This window comes from Meleagris gallopavo, chromosome 1 (assembly GCF_905368555.1).
Source record: "Meleagris gallopavo chromosome 1, MGAL_WU_HG_1.1, whole genome shotgun sequence".
NCBI lineage: Eukaryota > Metazoa > Chordata > Aves > Galliformes > Phasianidae > Meleagris > Meleagris gallopavo.
Window position 1 is genome coordinate 17,020,948 of NC_139404.1, and position 18,760 is coordinate 17,039,707.

The following is an 18,760-nucleotide window of genomic DNA, read 5'->3' on the forward strand; positions in this document are numbered from 1 at the left end:
TATTGATTTCTGATAGAATCGATTACCTTGATTTATTTCATTTGGTGCCATATTCTTTGAAAAATTGTCTAAAGTCAATCACTTGACTTTAGTTCTGCTTGTCTTGGCCAGCAATATTACAATAATTACTGCACTTTATCTTTTTAAGAATTGAGTGTGACTGGTGGCATAGGTAACATACTGTGTGCATTTAAATAATCAAATTGTATTTCACTGTCATATTTAAGTATTTTAAAATATTTTCCAAAGCTACCAGATTTGTAACAGGATTTGAAAAAGAGTGAAATGCATGATTGTTCTTTCACCAGATGTGACAACTGCAGTCTAACAAAATGTAATTTTTACGTACAAGTAGGATGTATGATACAGTGTTTTGCTATACTCTGTGGTATTATATGTAATTGTTAAAAAACTAGAAGGTAAGGCTGTTTTTCTATGAGACAGCATCCTTTTAGTATAATTTCATGTTATACAGTACCTGCAGCAAATGTGATTATTCACTCCACATACTGTTTGCCTTTTGCTTAAGCAAATAGCCTCTAGTCATCATTTTGAAAGTAGATGTGAAGAAGATTGCATTTCCATAATTAAAAATAAAAATCAAATCCCTATTCTGTCTTCATTTTAAATTGCCGCTGTCAAACTGTACAAATGCACTGAAGAATAATGATTGAAATACTTTAAAAATATCATTCACAATACTTACTTTTGGATGAATAATAAAAATGTAGAACATTACAAATTGTTATTTCCTCATTCTAATTAGATTATACAAATCCTTAATGCTTTACTTGAGTAAAGTACATGGCATAGCAATCATAAATCTCATGCATTTTTACAGTGCTAAACATATGTAGGACAGCTCAATAATCAAAGTAATCATGCAACTTGTCTTGAAAAGTAGTATATTTTCACTGTAGCTACTTAAAAGAAAAAAAGAACAGAATTATGCTCATTAAAATTAAACTATCTTTCAGTATCTATCTTGTGTTAAGATGGAGCCTGAGTATTTGTCAGTGATGTTTTTCTTTTTTGTCCCCATCTGGTATTAAGTTACAGATAGAAAGTGCTTTTTCTTTGTATATTTTATTTTATTCATATTTTCTTTGACTTCCAATTAACATTTATTCAACATTTCAGAGCTCACCGATATGTCCTTTTAAAACAGTTGCAATTTTAATAGGTCACAGAGATGACATTTGTCTACAGATCAAACCAATTTCACAGTCAGAGTTTGGGTTTTAAATTATACATTCTGAATACAGACATCTTGCCTTCTCTACACTTCTTTTATTTTTAATAATTATATTCTAAAGATAGGATACTTCTGATATATGTGTATGTGTAATTTTATAGTTCATGCAACTTTAGGAAATACGTGTGTCATGCATATCTGACTAGAAAGAAATCATATCTGACTTGAAAGAATGACATCTGTAAAGAAATGAGTAGTGTAGCACAGCCTACCTATGCTGAGGCTAGTGAAGATGTACTGATACTGCCAGCTGAAATTCTGTCCAGTAGGGATAACAAGCAATTTTTTTTTTTCTTTTGACTTTTGTGTTTTATTATGTAGTGCACTATGAAGCATCCAGCACTTGGATTTAATGTTGACTATGGCAACAGTACAGTGGTGGCATTGTGATTGACAGATATGGTTACTGTCACCCCCACACGTGCTGTTATGTGCTCAAAAGTGTTTTCATCTGTAATCATGTGAAAAGTGAAATACTTAGGTTCAAAGTTCATACATTACTATTAGGGTCATAGCCTCTGTTTTATTCCATTATATATTCCATTTACCATTAGCACATTTTAGTTAAAAATTTTAGGTGGTATATTTTTAAAATTGTTGTTTACTGTTGTTAGAGGTGTATTCAAAATTGATACTATGAAGAAGAAACAACACAGTATTCTTTCAAGAGCTCTATAAATGTGTCATTTAAATATCTCATTAAATTGCTTGTACAGTGTAACGTAAATTCCCCTGAAAAGACTGGCAAAGAAAGCAAAGCTTAAAAACAGCACAGAAATCTCAAAGGCATTTGAAACAGAGTTAGAAATGACAGTTTTAGGAGGTCAGCCTTAGAGGTTTCTAATTGGGCATCCAGCTGTGATAGCTATACCCATGGTGTGGCCATGGTGCTGAGATATATATACTCTCAATGATGTTTCAGTAGATTCAGTCCTCTCATGTCTTTTGTAGTAGGAAGAAGGAGACATGGGCCATCCATCCAAGGATGTTTGCTTTCCTGATTCTCAAGTGAAATGGCATTCATTCAAAGTGCACAAAAGGAGTGATGTTAAGGAGCATAACCCTGCTATTTCTAAGTAATCACATAGCAGAAATAAAATACATGCTGAAATAACAGCATGTATGCAGAAAGTAAATAATAATGTTCTAATTGTTTTGCTATTCTGATGTCAGTAAACTTGCCAGGATATTCTCATGACTAGGTTGTGCTATTGATAAACAAACTTTGAGATGAAAGCTAATATCATTAGAAAGTACTTGAAACTGGTAAAAATACATTATCACTATTAAATTTCTCTAATTTTCAGTTAAGTAATTGAAAACAGTATCAAAAACTAGGAAAAAGTATGACTGTGGATATACTGTCATTCATGCCCTTCCTGCTCTTCATGAAAAAAAAAAAAAAAAAACAATTACCTCAAACAGAAGCAAATTACAAACTTTGCACATAACTGTGGTACACTTAGTGACAGCTGAAGTATTAAGCCATGGTTGTCCAACCTACTGGTTTGTCTGGGACACATGAAAGAACAAGAATTGCCATGGGCCACGTGTAAAATAGCTAATAAATTTAATGTAGATAAATGTCAAAACTTTTTTTTTTTTTTTGTATTTTTATTAAAACATAAAAACAGAGAACAACAAAAAGGTAAAACTAATGAGATGTTTGACCATGATTTTATGAAACTAATGCATCAGGTTGGTTTGATGGCAGTGGTTGGCCATTCCTTGTGTGTTCTCAAGGTGTTCATCAGAGATTTCTGATGAAATGTTACCCTTTCTGTGCTTCATCCTTGACAACAATTGCTCACAAATGTACATATTGCAAAAAAGTGATGACATGAATAAGGTGTGACTGTGAAACAACAGAAAAATTATTTGCCATCACTTAAGCTTACCATAATTTAGATTTCATTTCAACACTGTTATTGTGTAAAACAAAGCACAGGTAAGGTGATTTTCACCTTGAAGGCTTATGTTTAACTCATTTAAATGAGCAGTAAAATCCACCAAAAATGCTAAATCTGCAAGCCATTTTTAATCTTCAGGTTCTTGCACAAATACTCCTTTTGATTCCATAAAGGACTTGATTTCACTTTGCAAAGTCATTTTACCCTCACTTAGCAAGCTTCCTTCAGAAAAGTAAATGATGACCCCGTAATCAGCATCCATACTTTTAATGAACTTCTAGAATTGGCGATGTTTTAGTCCCTTGGGCTTGATGAAATTCACAGCTTTGATGACAATTTGCATGTCATTACCCATTTTTAAATCTTTTGCACATAAATTTTCTTGATGTCTGATGCAGTCATATTTCATCAAACGTGAGTAACCAGTGATAATTGCATCATCTCCTATTAAATTTATGTCCTTTTTTTTTTTTTTTTTTTTTTTTTTTTTTTTACTAATCATCACTGGAGCACATTAGTAGCTATACTGGAGAAGTTGACGAAGGTTAACGAAAATTGCCTTGATGTATTTCTTTTTTTTTACTGCTTCATAGAAATCAAGAGATTTGGTTGTGTGTTTCAGTGGCACCAAAGAAGCCATTTCTTCAGTGACATTATATTCATTATCAATTCTTCTAATGAAAATGGCAAATTGTGCCATATGTGTAGCATCAACATTTTCATCTGTTGCCAAAGCATACAAATCATTTTTTTTAAAGATAATTTGTTGAGGACTTTTTTCAGTTCTACTCTTTCATCATTACGAAACCTTCTTTGATACGCATCAAATTCAGCAACATATTTCTGCATATCATGCATATATTTGAAAAGTCATGGCTGTCAGGTGAGGTCCCAGATGACAGGAGGAAAGGTCACGTCACTCTCATTTACAAGAAAGGGAGCAAGGAGGACCTGGGGAACTACAGGCCCATGAGTCTCACCTCTACCTGGGAAGATCATGAAACAGATCCTCCTGGACAATATGCTTGATTATGAGGAATGAGCGTGTGATCCGAGACAGCCAGCATGGCTTCACCAGGGGAAGGTCATTCATGTTTAACCAATCTGGTGGCCTTCTTGATGGAGTGACGGCATTGGTGGATTAAAGGGAAAGGCGACCGATGTCATTTACCTGGACTTGAGCAAGGTCTTTGGGATGGTCCCCCACCACATCCTTATCTCCAAATTGGAGGGATGCAGATTTGATGGGTGAGCCACACGATGGATAAGAAATTGGTTGAAAGGCCACAGGCAGAGGGTGGTCATCAATGGTTCTATGTCCAGGTGGAGCCTGTACTCTTTAACATCTTTGTCAATGACATAAATTATGGAATCGAGTGGACCCTCAGCAAATTTGCTGATGACACCAAGCTGAGTGATGCAGTTGATACAGTGGAAGGAAGGGATGCCATTCAGACTACCTCAGCAGGCTTGAAAGATGGGCCTGGGAAACCTAATGAGGTTCAACACAGCAAAGTGCAAGGTTTTGCACTTGGGCCAGAGGAATCCCAGGCATCTATACAGAACAGAAGGAGCAGCCCTTGAGAGCAGCCTGCAGAGAAGGATCTAGGGGTCTTGATGGATGAAAAGCTTAACATGAGCCAGCAGTGTGCTCTTGCAGCTCAGAAAGTAATGGTATTCTGATGGGCTCCATCAGAAGAGAGGTGGCCAGCAGGGATAGGGAGGTGATTGTCCCCCTCTACTCTGGTCTTGTGAGGCCCCTCTGGAGTACTGTATCCAAGTGTGGAGCCCCCAGCACAAGAAAGACAGAGAGCTGTTAGGGTCCAAAGGAGAGCCATGAAGATGATCAGGGTACTGGAGCACCTCCCGTATGAAGACAGGCTGAGTGAGCTGGTCTTGTGAGGCCCCTCTGGAGTACTGTATCCAAGTGTGGAGCCCCCAGCACAAGAAAGACAGAGAGCTGTTAGGGTCCAAAGGAGAGCCATGAAGATGATCAGGGTACTGGAGCACCTCCCGTATGAAGACAGGCTGAGTGAGCTGGGCTTGTTCAGCCTGGAGAAAAGAAGGCTGTGGGGTGACCTCATTGCAGCCTTTCAATACCTAAAGGGAACCTACAAACAGAAGGGGAATCAACTTTTGAAAGGGTTGATAACTGCAGGACAAGGAGAAATGGTTTTAAGTTGAAGGAGGGAAGATTTAGGTCGGATTTCAGGGGGAAATATTTTATTACGAGAGTGGTGAGGTGCTGGAACAGGCTGCCCAGAGAGGTTGTGGATGCCCAGTCCATCCCTGGAGGTGTTCAAGGCCAGACTGGATGGGGCCCTGGGCAGCCTGGTGTAGTATTAAATTGAGAGGTTGGTGGTCCTGTATGTGGCAGGGAGTTGGAGATTCGTGACCCTTGAGGTCCCTTCCAACCCTGGCCATTCTGTGATTCTGTGATACGTCTTTTCAAATCATGATCTTTGAAAACTGACATGATTTCCTTGCAAATTAAGCACAGTGATGTTATTTGTCAGCACAGTACTGTGCCATCCCCATGTGCGTCTTTCAGAGCTGTCCCCTTGATGACGTGGCAGCATGGAGCACAAGTCACAGTGCAAGCTGAACTGGGCTACATGCAGCCTGTGGCCGTGGGTTTGATGTGACTGCTTTTGTCCTCTCCCAAAGATACACTCTCCTGTCCTGCAAAGTATAAGCAAGAAGTTCAAAATGAACAAAAATATTGTTACAACCAATATTATCTTAAAGCTGTCTATCTCTGTCTACTTGTACACAAACATAGATACGTATCTATACATATGTTATAGATGAGGCAAGTGAGAGAGGGAAATATAGGCTTTTGTTTTAATAGCTAAGAACTAGCATAGAACAAGTATATCTCACTTTTGGTAGCCAGATTCTATTCATTTCTGCAACTTCTTCAACTTCTCTGTTTGAGTTTAGTCTTATTATATCACCATAGGGGCTCCATCTCCAAGTGTAAAAAAACACAGTTATTAAGTGGCAGTAGAGGACTTTCAAAGATTAGCTCAGCTATGGCAAGCTTAATCTGGAACTTTACAGTCTAGGCGATTTCTCTTCTGCTGCCATTCTTACTTGTAATTCCTGCCTGTGGCAATGCTGGCACATCTTTCATTGGAGCATGAACAGACACATGCTGTGAGAGGCACAGCCAGCCCCATGCATCAGCAAAACCAGCCATTCCCCTACAGACACCCTCATGAACAACCACAGCATTTACAACAACCACAGACAAACAGTCTTTCTTCACTTGTTCTGCTGATGAAATCTTGTTTGCTGGTGGTCACACACGCATACACGTGCATGTGCACACATGGATCAGTAACTGACTACACATATACGGTCTGTTATCAGAATCAGGGATCAGGACCAGGGATCAGGGACCAGACCCTGTTCTCCAAATTGCTTAACTCAGAACTCCTGTCCTATATCAATAGCCAAATTTAGTGTTTCCAATATAATTGCCCAGATGGTTTTGACCCTTTGAAAATTAACTGTAGTTAGTAGATATGGCCTTGCAGGTCTCTTACCTCCACAATAGCTCACTAGTGCTCTCTAAACATCCATGCAGTTTAACCGTTTCTCAGTCTCCCACTTTATCACTTCTGACATTCCAGCATCCATACCCAAGCGCCCAGGAGTGCCACATTGGCAGAAGAAGAATAAAAAAGGGACAGACAACCATGAGATTAGGTTGTTTGGACATGAGAAGCCTCACAATCTGCCTTTCTCCCTCCTGGACTTGCTCTACGCTCTACCTGCTTGCTGCCCAAGGCCGGCCATGCTGCTGCTGCTCTTCCCCGAAAGGTTTCTGACAACAGATTTCTTACAAAGAAGAAAGATTTTCTGACAACAGATTCCTCACGACGTGATGCCTGCATGCTGACGAAGAAGAACAAAGGTGTCTGCCATCAGATCCCTCACTACAGATTGCCTGCATGCTGACAGACTCTCCTGGGCCTTCTACCTGAGTCCTGCTGCTTCCTCCCAGACTTACCATGTGGCTTTTTCCTGCTACCTGCTTGCTGCCCGTATTTTTTTTTTTTAATATATTTTTCACATTTGGTGCCAGAGCACTCATTTATTCTCCTTATCCCTTTTTAAGCAGTTTCTTTACTTCACTTACTCTCAACTCCAATCATCCTGTAACAGTACTAGGCAACTGACAACCATCAGTAATTATGAAATCAGTGAGAATACACTTGCCAGTGCTGAAATTTATTGAGGATGCTCTGCATTCCTCATGAAATGTATGCTAACCTACTACCATCTAAGATTCCTCCCCCACAGAAAATATTTCAGAGGTTTAGGAACTCTTATGTTTTTTTTACACTACTGCTTTTCTATTCTGTGATGAGGTGCCACATTTAGGGAAAGGAGACAGTGATAGTGGTGTTTATAGATGCTTTCTGTTGCTTCTTGGAGGAAACATGAATGTTAGCAGCTTGAGATCTTTATAGCCTATTCTAGAATACAAATAGGTAATCAGACATTCCTGAAAAAGAGTCAGATATACAAAAAAGACAAATTCACCTTCCTATGACCACACACTTTTCAGCTTCTGGGCCCAATGCATTAATTCTAGGTAAGTTTAGCTGAGTTATTTCTCTTTATGTTGATGAAAAGCCTTACTGCATTAAACATACATCTTTGGTCTTTCAGGTCATCTGAGGCAGTGCCACTTGAATCTGGAGCTAAGGGATCTTTAAGTTATACCTCATACTTTGGCCATTCTGTCAATAAAAATATTTATTTGAAGCTTCTTACTTTTATTTCATTTTCAGGGAGTATTTCTGCAGTTACTTGCCATGGAATGAAGAAGGTAGATTTAAACAACTATTATTTAAACAACTTAAATGAATGTTACAGCAATATATGGCATGCAGGATAAATGCTTATTACATTAGAATTTATATAAAGGCACTTTGGTACTTGGATTCAAAGGAGCTTTCAATATTTCAAAGCAGACTTTGTGAAATAGAGCCTGAGGGAAAGAGTAATACCATTAACAGGTTTTATATAGTCAAAAATATCAGATTTTTTTAATGAGCTCATTTTATAAGACTGTAATTTATCCAGATTGCAGTTTGAATTATTCTAAATAAATTGTTATAAACTTAAGATTCAGTGTAAGTTTTTAGATATTTAGAGAAAGACTGTTAGGATATTATGATATACTCTGTAAGCACTATACAGGATGCACTTTATAACAGAAGTACTTAAATGGAAAATGAGAAATTTAGGATAACATGACTGTCACAGAATGACAGAATGTTGCATTTATTTATTCAAGAGCTCTGAAGAATGAAGAGTATAGCTTAAGATAGTATTTGTCCAAAGATACTGTTTTTAATGTCTGTTGTGTTGACCTTAACACTCTCATGCTTTTTCTAAACCTTTGCTGTATTAAATTTCTATCTATCTTTAGCAAATTAATAGTCAATTAGAGGAAGTCTTACCACCCAAGTTACCTGGCTGGAAAACTAAAGCATAATAATACAAATAATAATGTGGAAGTCTTTTTGCTGTGATCACATTTAGATAGTTTCAGCAACTCAGTAAAGATAAAACAGCCACTGAAAGTTTCATAGAATTTTATCTTGGGATGGTACCATTTGACAAGGTAGAGGAAAATTGCTGAAAGAGAAACTGCTTGGGTGTTGTTTGTTTGTTTGTTTGTTTGTTTGTTTAATAAACATGTTTAGAATCTATTAGTACTCATAGTGACTCAGAATTGGTCATGAGAAATCATCGCTCTTTGAGATCCTATGTGACTCTGGCTTTGAAAGTATTTACATTCCATCTGGGTTTTCAGCTGAGCAATTTTTTGTAGTAAAAATTATCTTTAGATATGTCTCTCTGTATTTAGAAATCAATTTTATATGGATGTATATTTAATGCATATGTAAATGATCAGAAAAAGTGCATTGAGAGGGGAAGGTGAGAGTTCAGCAGAAATGGTTTTAATCAGTTTTCTTTTCTGCTCATCATTAAGATTTGCTTTTTCAACTACTGCATACATAGTCAGATCTCCATCTTTATTATACCTTCATTAACCTTTTAAAACTTCTCTCTGTGTACAGAAACTTTTCTTTCATTTAATTATCTGTTTAAAATTCACAAATAGTAGCTGCTGCCATTTTGTCTTTTTGACATTTTTCAACTTCAGACTGCGAAAAACAGATTTAAGATGCTGGTTTATGTTGCATCCTGATTTTAGCTGAAAAACTGATGCTGGAATTCAGTCATTCATTGTCATTCAAGAGTTGTTTTGAGTTGTGCTTTTGTGCTTTGTGGGATCAGCAGACTTCAGCTGAATTACTGTCTTGAATTTTGTTTTGCAACCGTGTATTATTTTCTTTGTTCTGTCACTGTTTCTTCTTTTTAGTATGATTATAGCATATCCCAGCTTGAATATTTTATACAGGAATTCTAATTCTTTGCATGTCGATAGGATCACTTGGTTTGGAAGTCATTCAGATCTCTTACATATCAGTTGATCTATCCTTTTCTAAGGCACACTCATCACTCTGCTATCTAGCAAAGTGCTACCTTGCAAATGCAAGACAGCAGTATTTCTTCCACCATACATTATTTGATGTATTTCATTGCTTTTCTCTTGATGTCATCAATAGTGTTTTCAGTTGCATTTTCTAGAAAACCAAGTGGAAAGATATGCACCCATACCAGAGTTGGCATAAAATACTTTTGTCACTTTTCAGTCATTCAAGCAGTTCTTTCTTTTCTCCTAATCATATTATTAGAACATAATAGCAGTTGCTATGGGAGCAGGAGAACCAAACAGTGGTTGAGGCTCAGTGGCAATACATCTATGTTAAAGGTAACATCTGGTCTTTGCTCCCTTGAAGGTAAGAGATGCGGTGAGAGGAATTTTAACAACCCTTTCACACACTAGCTTATCCCTCAGTACACAGTACAATTCACTGCTAGAGAAGAAGTAGTGTTGCCAAATTTATGTGATCGCATTTTGAGATTAGGAGGGTAGGAGGCATACTGAATTCCTGCCATGGTTCCATATCTAAAGTAAGATGGTTAAAAGAATGTGTGGTACTTTTCCTGCATATCTGGATTATTCATTAATGTTACCACCCTGGCTCACAGCCTTCCTTCTTCAAACGCAATTTCTGTTATAAGGAACTCAACCTGACTAAAAGAGTCCTTGTCAAAATCTGCCCTTCATCATCTTTGTCGACTTTCTGCTTATTCCCCAGGTGATGCATGCCTTATAGTCATTCCTTATTATAACACATAAGGACACTGCTTGCCAGAACTCCTGTGAGATAAAACCTTAGTCTTCTTTTACAGGTATCAAATATCTCTTTAATAATCTTCTGTAATTCTGATAGTCCAACTCTCTGGGTACAGTGCCTTGAAACTTGTGCTTTAATAGTTCTGAATATCCATTGAAGAATTCTGAAGTTTAACTCCTGTAACATCCAACCAAAATTCAGAATAGAAGCTGTTTATTTTTATCTGTCAAACTGGTAAAGATTTCTCAGGGGTGCATTTGTTTCTTTGCCTCTTGAAAGTCCCCTTTTGGCATGATAGTAACATTGGAATGCATATTAATGTGAGCTAAGCTATTCAAAATAATACTGTGTGGGCATGCTACAGTCTTTTTGAATCGTAATTTCTGCAGTACATGGTGTCAGTTGACAACCTCATCATTATAAACAGTCTTTGGTGTTATACTTAAAAGTTTTCAGTCTTCTTGTCATATTGATTGTTTTTGCTTTTAGACAAAAGGGTCTAATTTTATAGGAAAATAATTGACAGTTTAATAATATTTTGCATTTCTACACTACTGTTCTAAGAATTGCTGGATACTCTACACATATTAATTAATTAAACTTTCCAGTAACCTTATGAGAAAATGTTATTATCCTTATTATAGAGACATGGAAACAGTGGCATAGAAAAGATAAAAGCCTTATAAGTTCAGACAGCTTATTTGAGTCAAGAAAGGGAGCAAAACCCATAGTCTTAGTCTTTCATTCTGATTATTAGGTCATGACTTTTCAGCCATTACATTACACTATAAAAATAGGACATAAGAACATTTACTGATTCATTATATTGGAAACTGAAAGAAGTGAGAGCAAGGTTAAATAAAATATTCCTGTTTTTGTTAGAAGAAGGGAAGCTTATCTCCTTTTCTGTACCTTCCTGGCTTGAATAAGCAGTATTTTCCCTTACGTTTCTCATATCACTAATGAATAAAGGTCTATTCTTGTGTAGTTATTTAAGTCTTTGTCCCTAATAGTGGTTAATTAGGAAGTCAGTGGAAAAAAAGGGGAACGAGGGGAAAACTAAAAAAATCTTTGGTTCTGAAATTCTGTAAAAGTGAGGGACAATCACATGCATGTATTTTATTATTTTCTTTGCACTTAGCTGTATTTCTTCTAAAACCAACTGAAAATAATAGGTTCAATGGGAAGCATTTCAGAAAAAAAAACTTAAATACTTAAGATACTTTTTGAATCCTTTGAGTCTTTTAGATGTAATTGACAAACTGTGGGAAATTTCATGAGATGACCATCCACCCACAGCTGCATAAAGCCCTTTCAGTGTGCCAGTAGTGCATGGGGACAAAGTTCATCCCACCTAAATTCAGGTGCTTTTTCAAAGCCCCAAGGTAGGATGTTAGTCTCTTTAAGCATCAATAATTTAAACTCTTTACTACCAATAGAAAGAAATAAGAACCATCAAAGAGAAGTTTTGCTTTGTGCTGACTTTCTTTATGTGGAAGATGGAGTGTCTATCCATTAATGACAGAAGAAATGTGGTTGACCATGTTCCTTATTTAGACAATCACAGAGAAGTCAGTGAATAAGCAAGCAAAACTTTGAAGTATGTACAGTGAGGACTAAGCTGGAGGTGATCTTTCCACATTGGAAACAAAGTGTGACTGTATATTAGTGCAGGTATGTAGCATCTCTCTGCTCTAAAACCTTGTAGTTCATGAACACGTGTATAGGTTGGCAAAAGAGCATACTTACTTGTTGTTTTCCTATACATGCAGGATAACTGTGAGAGGACATAACTAGCTGAATTGCATCAGGCTCTTAACTTTTCTTTTTTAACCTTGATGTATAAGATGAAGCAAAATCAGTACTGCAGAAGAACGTGAAGTCGTGCAGAAATCAACAAATGAGTAAATCACAAAGTGAGAAAAATCATGTGGTAGCACTGCTCCTGTAAAACTGCTAACATGCTGATAAATTAGATTTCTGGGTTACAGTAGTGACTCAAAGAAAAGTCATAAACACTGGTGTTTACTTCCATTCTAAGCTGTCACTCTCCAGTCTCACATTGGTATTTTTACAGTTATGTTTTCAAACAGAAAGAGCACTGTTTTCCTGTGTAATAATTTACTATGAACCTAAAGTACAATTATAATTGCATACAATCTTTGAGGGCTGTGTAATCAAAAACTATCTATCAGCACTGTAAAAATGGTTTGGATTTATAAGATACAAACTCTCTATTTTGTATCTTATTAAAAAAAAAAAAAAAAATTCAGTCTGCCTTCAGGGCCATACCTAAACATTCATATTAGTAGCTCATTGCTGCGCATGTGTCACTGATTGAAAAATTGATTGAAATACCATAGATATTTTGGTCTGGAATGAGGCAGAATGAGATAGAATCTCCTTGTTTATTTGACGAAAACTATTTGCTTTGCTTTGTGATAAGCAGTAAGTACCCAATGTAACTGTTTAGCTGGTTTTGGCTGAAGAGGATCTATGAGACTAAGAAGTCAAGAGAGGTCTTCTAATTGTATGACTTTAAAATAAATAAATCAGAATTGATTTCCTAGAGATTTTTCTTAGAGGCACTGGGAAATCGTATGGAATTTAAATATGGTTTTACATAAAAGAGCAATTCTGAGGTAGTGTGTGGCAAAACATGATATTGTTTTACATGTGTCATAACAAGGGTATCAGAATATTGACTCGTGTTTAAAATAGAAAAGAAACTGAAGTAGGAATAATATAGAAGTACAGTCTAGTATTTCAAGGAACTGAATACATTCTGGACTCTTTTAATCCCATTAACAGAACACATGAGGTTAAAACAGCTTTTTGGAAGTATATATGTATGTTTTCCTTCTTTCTTGTTTTTCCTTTCCTTTCCTTTCCTTTCCTTTCCTTTCCTTTCCTTTCCTTTCCTTTCCTTTCCTTTCCTTTCCTTTCCTTTCCTTTCCTTTCCTTTCCTTTCCTTTCCTTTCCTTTCCTTTCCTTTCCTTTCCTTTCCTTTCCTTTCCTTTCCTTTCCTTTCCTTTCCTTTCCTTCCTTCCCTTCCCTTCCCTTCCCTTCCCTTCCCTTCCCTTCCCTTCCCTTCCCTTCCCTTCCCTTCCCTTCCCTTCCCTTCCCTTCCCTTCCCTTCCCTTCCCTTCCCTTCCCTTCCCTTCCCTTCCCTTCCCTTCCCTTCCCTTCCCTTCCCTTCCCTTCCCTTCCCTTCCCTTCCCTTCCCTTCCCTTCCCTTCCCTTCCCTTCCCTTCCCTTCCCTTCCCTTCCCTATCCCTTCCCTTCCCTTCCCTTCCCTTCCCTTCCCTATCCCTTCCTTATCCCTTCCCTTCCCTATCCCTTCCCTTTTCTTCCCTTTTCTTCCCTTTTCTTCCCTTTTCTTCCCTTTTCTTCCCTTTTCTTCCCTTCCTTCCCTTCCCTTCCCTTCCCTTCCCTTCCCTTCCCTTCCCTTCCCTTCCCTTCCCTTCCCTTCCCTTCCCTTCCCTTCCCTTCCCTTCCCTTCCCTTCCCTTCCCTTCCCTTCCCTATCCCTTCCCTTCCCTTCCCTTCCCTTCCCTTCCCTTCCCTTCCCTTCCCTTCCCTTCCCTTCCCTTCCCTTCCCTTCCCTATCCCTTCCCTATCCCTTCCTTATCCCTTCCCTTCCCTATCCCTTCCCTTTTCTTCCCTTTTCTTCCCTTTTCTTCCCTTCCCTTCCCTTCCCTTCCCTTCCCTTCCCTTCCCTTCCCTTCCCTTCCCTTCCCTTCCCTTCCCTTCCCTTCCCTTCCCTTCCCTTCCCTTCCTCCCTTCCCTTCCCTTCCCTTCCCTTCCCTTCCCTTCCCTATCCCTTCCTTATCCCTTCCCTTCCCTATCCCTTCCCTTCCCTTCCCTTCCCTATCCCTTCCTTATCCCTTCCCTATCCCTTCCCTATCCCTTCCCTTCCCTTCCCTTCCCTATCCCTTCCTTATCCCTTCCCTTCCCTATCGCTTCCCTTCCCTATCTCTTCCCTTTTCTTCCCTTTTCTTCCCTTTTCTTCCCTTTTCTTCCCTTTTCTTCCCTTTTCTTCCCTTTTCTTCCCTTTTCTTCCCTTTTCTTCCCTTTTCTTCCTTCCCTTCCCTTCCCTTCCCTTCCCTTCCCTTCCCTTCCCTTCCCTTCCCTTCCCTTCCCTTCCCTTCCCTTCCCTTCCCTTCCCTTCCCTTCCCTTCCCTTCCCTTCCCAATCCCTTCCATTCCCTTCTCTTCCCAATCCCTTCCGTTCCCTCTCCCTCTCCCTTTTCCTTTTCCTTTTTTTCCTTTTTTTCCTTTTTCTTTCCCTCCCCTTCCCCTTCCACGGCCCCTTCCTCTTCCTCTTCCTCTTTCTCTTTCTCTTTCTCTTTCTCTTTCTCTTTCTCTTTCTCTTTCTCTTTCTCTTTCTCTTTCTCTTTCTCTTTCTCTTTTCTCTTTCTCTTCTCTTTCTCTTTCTCTTTCTCTTTCTCTCTCTCTCTCTCTCTCTTTTCTTTCTTTTTCTTTCCTTTTCTTTCCTTTTTTTTTTTTTTTTTCCCTGTTTACATGGAGAGGAGAGTAAAAGCATATCAGGAACTGTCTTTCCAATGTAAAAATTCTCTTTCCTACAGAAACCTTATAACAGACCTGACCATGGAAGCAGATCACACAGTTGTGTAAAACGTGAGGTGTATTTAGGTAATTGCTGGGCAAAATCTGAATACTGTAAAGTGTTTTATAATATTTTTTCTTATGATCTTTTCTAGAAAATAGAAAAATATTAAAGATCTATCAGAAGAAATTCAAGTTGTAACGCTTAATATTCTCACAGTCTGCTATATGTATAATGCACTTGAGGGAGAGTAGTAGGCATTTCTGTAAAGGATCGTGCATCTGTAGATAAATTTTCTCCTGATGTGCTGTAAGCTGCTGGAGTGCTACATGGCCCACTGCTATTCATTCTTGTACTTTAGCTTCCCCCTAATTTCAGTCCTTTAGCTGCTTTTTTTTTTTTTTTTTTTTTTTTTTTTTTTTTTTTTTGTTCCCTATGTGTCTGAACCAGGAAAGTTAGCTTGCAGTAGGCAGTGTGAATAAGTCCTGACTTTAAATTTGCTGATACTTCAATATAAAGGAGAAATAACAAAAAAAATGAGGATCTAGGAAATTTACCCATGGCTACATGCATTAGTAGAAATGCTGTTAAGGTAAGTAGATAAATAGTTTCAATTCTTTGATTTCTAAGATTTCTAAGATTTCTAAGTAATTTAATTCAAGTCCCATTTTTGCTGCTTTGAAAAGGACTTTTACTCTACTGTAGACCCAATTCAACATCTTAAATTTTCAGGCAGGGGTCAGAGTCATTTGATAGTCATTTCTCTAATTTTCTTGTGCGGCTGCTAACATCACTGCCCATCCCTGACAATGTAGGCCAGAGCTTTGGGTAGTGAAAGATGTCAGAAAATAGTTTAAGCTTAGTCGGGAAGTTCAGAAGTGATGATATCTAGGGCTCAGTGTTGGAGCCAGAATTGTTTAATGTTTTTATCAGCAATCTTGATGGAAATTGAGTGCACCCTTGGTAGGACTGCAGACAAAGTGTTAATCTGTTTGAGGGTAGGAAGGTTCTGCAGAGGGACCTGAAAAGCCTGAATTGATGGGCCGCATGCTGTGACATGACATTCATGAGACTGACTGCCAAGTGCAGCACTTGGGTCATAACAACCCCATACAGCAGTGTAGGCTTGAGGAAGATTGGTTGAAAAGTTACCTGGCAGAAAAGGACCTGAAGATGCTGGCTGAACATGAGCCAGCAGTGTGCTCAGGTGACCATGGAGGCCAACAACATCCTCCTTTGCATCAGAAATAGTGTGACCAGCAGGAATAAGAAAGTGTCTGTGCCTCTGTGTGCAAAACTGTTAAAAGTTCTATATTCTGTTTTGCGCCCCTGAATACAAGAAGGATTTGAGTTGCACGAGAATCAACAGACAGCCAATGGACATGGTGAATTTGCCATCCCTGGAGATATTTCAGAGGCATGTGTGAGGCATTTAGGTTTTAGTGATAGTCTTGGTGATGATTGGGCTGATTCTTGTGTTTTTTTACTGACCTAAATGATTCTATGATTCGAATTTAGAGCGGGGGTGCCAGAAACTCATCTAATTTTCAAGCCACCTCTAGACCAATAGTTTAGAATAATTGTGAAATCTAAGCAGAAAATAATTATTTCTTATTTTTAGTTTTAATTTTTTTGCAAGTCTTCCATGTCTTTCATAATTCTTGTTGGGATCATCATGTCCTTACTTTGGGAATAGCTGAGTTTGAGGAGGTTAACATTTAGACACCAAGCCTGAGCAGAAAAAAACTTATTTGAGGACCAGGTAGGAAGGAGATGAGAAGGAAATAGCTGTGTGTGATAAGTAAGTAGTGGTAGGAGAGGCTGGAGGAGATTGTGTCTAGATTAAGGGTTGCCAGAAGACGAAGTCCAAAGAACAGTATAAAGTATTGGAAGTAATAGGAAAGAGATCTTCAATAGAGATTTTTTGAGGTTAATGAGGAAAGGAAAGGGGTTGAGGACAAAGAAAAGAAAAAAAATGATAAATGGCCTCAATTATCTCCTTTAAAAATTCACTGAGATTCTTGACAGAGATGGAAAGAAAAGCTAAAAGTGCAGAACAGCTCTTACAGGTCTGTGTCTCTGAAAAAGAAAAGCTTTAATAGCTGTAAGTAACATTTATTATCTCAATTTTTAGTGGTGTTCTTGACGTACAATCAGTGATTCCACAGTTATATCAGGTTGGCCTAACAGTCAGTGCTGTGCGTGAAAGGTGAGTACTCATTACTTCGCTTTTTAAAAACTCTTTCCAAGTGAGCTGCTTTTGATCAAAGACACATAATTAAAGAATTAAGCAAGTTTACATCTAATAGACTGCCTGCAGTTCTACGCTGCATTTTTACCAAGCAATAGTGTACTTTACATGATTGTCTATTATACTCATTAGGAAACTAAGCAAGCTGATTGTGTTTCTCTGAGAGGAAACTAAATGAAAGCTAGAAAAGGTGTGTAATGCTTTAATGAGATGAGTATGGTGCTTGCTCACAGCCTGCTTGTTTTCATGTAGCACATGCATCAACTTGTAAATTATCTTCAGCTTTCAAGTGGTGTAAAGATCTTTTGCCATTTTGGTTGTTCTTCAGTGACTAGCAAGTAATGGAAATGGCTGGTGTTCTGGAAGAGGCTTCATTCTTCCTGACAACAAAAGTAACAGTGATTAGTTCAACTTAGTTAGGGCTCTGTACTATAACCCAGCTTCACATCACAAAAGCAACTGGTTTCTATGGGTCTTTTTTCTTTTTTTTTTTTTCCCCCCGTCTTCTTTTTTCTCCCGTCTGTCTCTTCTCGAATGCTTTCTGAGCAAATTCTTTGCTTGTGGAGGAATGTCACATTCTCTTGCACTGGTTGATAAATATTTATGCCTGAGAACAGCATAAAGCTCTCTTTTGGATACTTTCCCATTTTACAGTGTGCTGGCTCTTGGCCTGATCTCTGTATTTAGAAAACAGTGTGTACCTGCATGCTTTCTTGACTCAATTTCCTAGTCCTAATGGGTCTGCAGCCAGTACTGCATGTGAACCAGAGTGCAGATTGCAATACTGTCAATGAATTGTCAGAATATTTAAAAAAAAGATGAAGAATAAGTGTATCCTTTTTTAGGTATGCAATTGCAAATTTATGGATATGCTTGGAAAAAAAGATATAGTACACAGAACATGAAAACGTTTTTGAGTTGTTTTGATACTCTGATGAAAACATACAATATGAAATGAAATTAGATTGAAAATTAGAAGTCTTATGCTATATTTAGTCCTATTGCACAATTACATTTTTCTCCTATCCCTTTTCTGAAATGTATTGCTGAGTTTTACATCTTACATTTTCCTGTTAAACAAACTTTGTATATATCCATGGAAAAACATGCTCATTATTAAAGAAATTGTTCTACCACTAGTAGAATGCTGATGCTGTCCAAAAAAATCAATTAAATAAGCTAATTTCTTTTTCCTGTTTAAAAGAAATAAAAGTATATTCAGAATATCTTTCATGATCTCTGTCTTCAGTAAGGAACCTTTAACAGTTACTTTCTCCTAGAAAAATGTGAGCTCTCATGGAGTACACATAGACGTTATGTCATTGGATGAACAGAGAATTGTGAGAAAGATGTAGACTGGATGCTACACTGCATCTAGCTGAAAGCTGGGTATATCTCTTCTTGAAACTAGTAGTAGATTTATAGGCCATGTCTGGTATCTCCACTTTTTGTCTATTGTATTTGCTTTTGAGGTACATGACTGG

The 18,760-nt window shown here is 37.8% G+C and overlaps 1 protein-coding gene and 1 long non-coding RNA gene across 5 annotated transcripts in view; both read left to right on the plus strand.

The window, feature by feature from the left end:
- Positions 1-18,760, plus strand: part of TAFA5 (TAFA chemokine like family member 5) — a 418,761-nt gene that overhangs the window by 274,923 nt on the left and 125,078 nt on the right. The gene's annotated exons all lie outside the window — the stretch shown is intronic.
- LOC109365540 (uncharacterized) lies at positions 9,994-12,116 on the plus strand. The gene is made up of 3 exons (XR_002111229.2): positions 9,994-10,055; positions 10,419-10,512; positions 12,015-12,116. It is a non-coding gene; the product is annotated as an uncharacterized LOC109365540 (long non-coding RNA).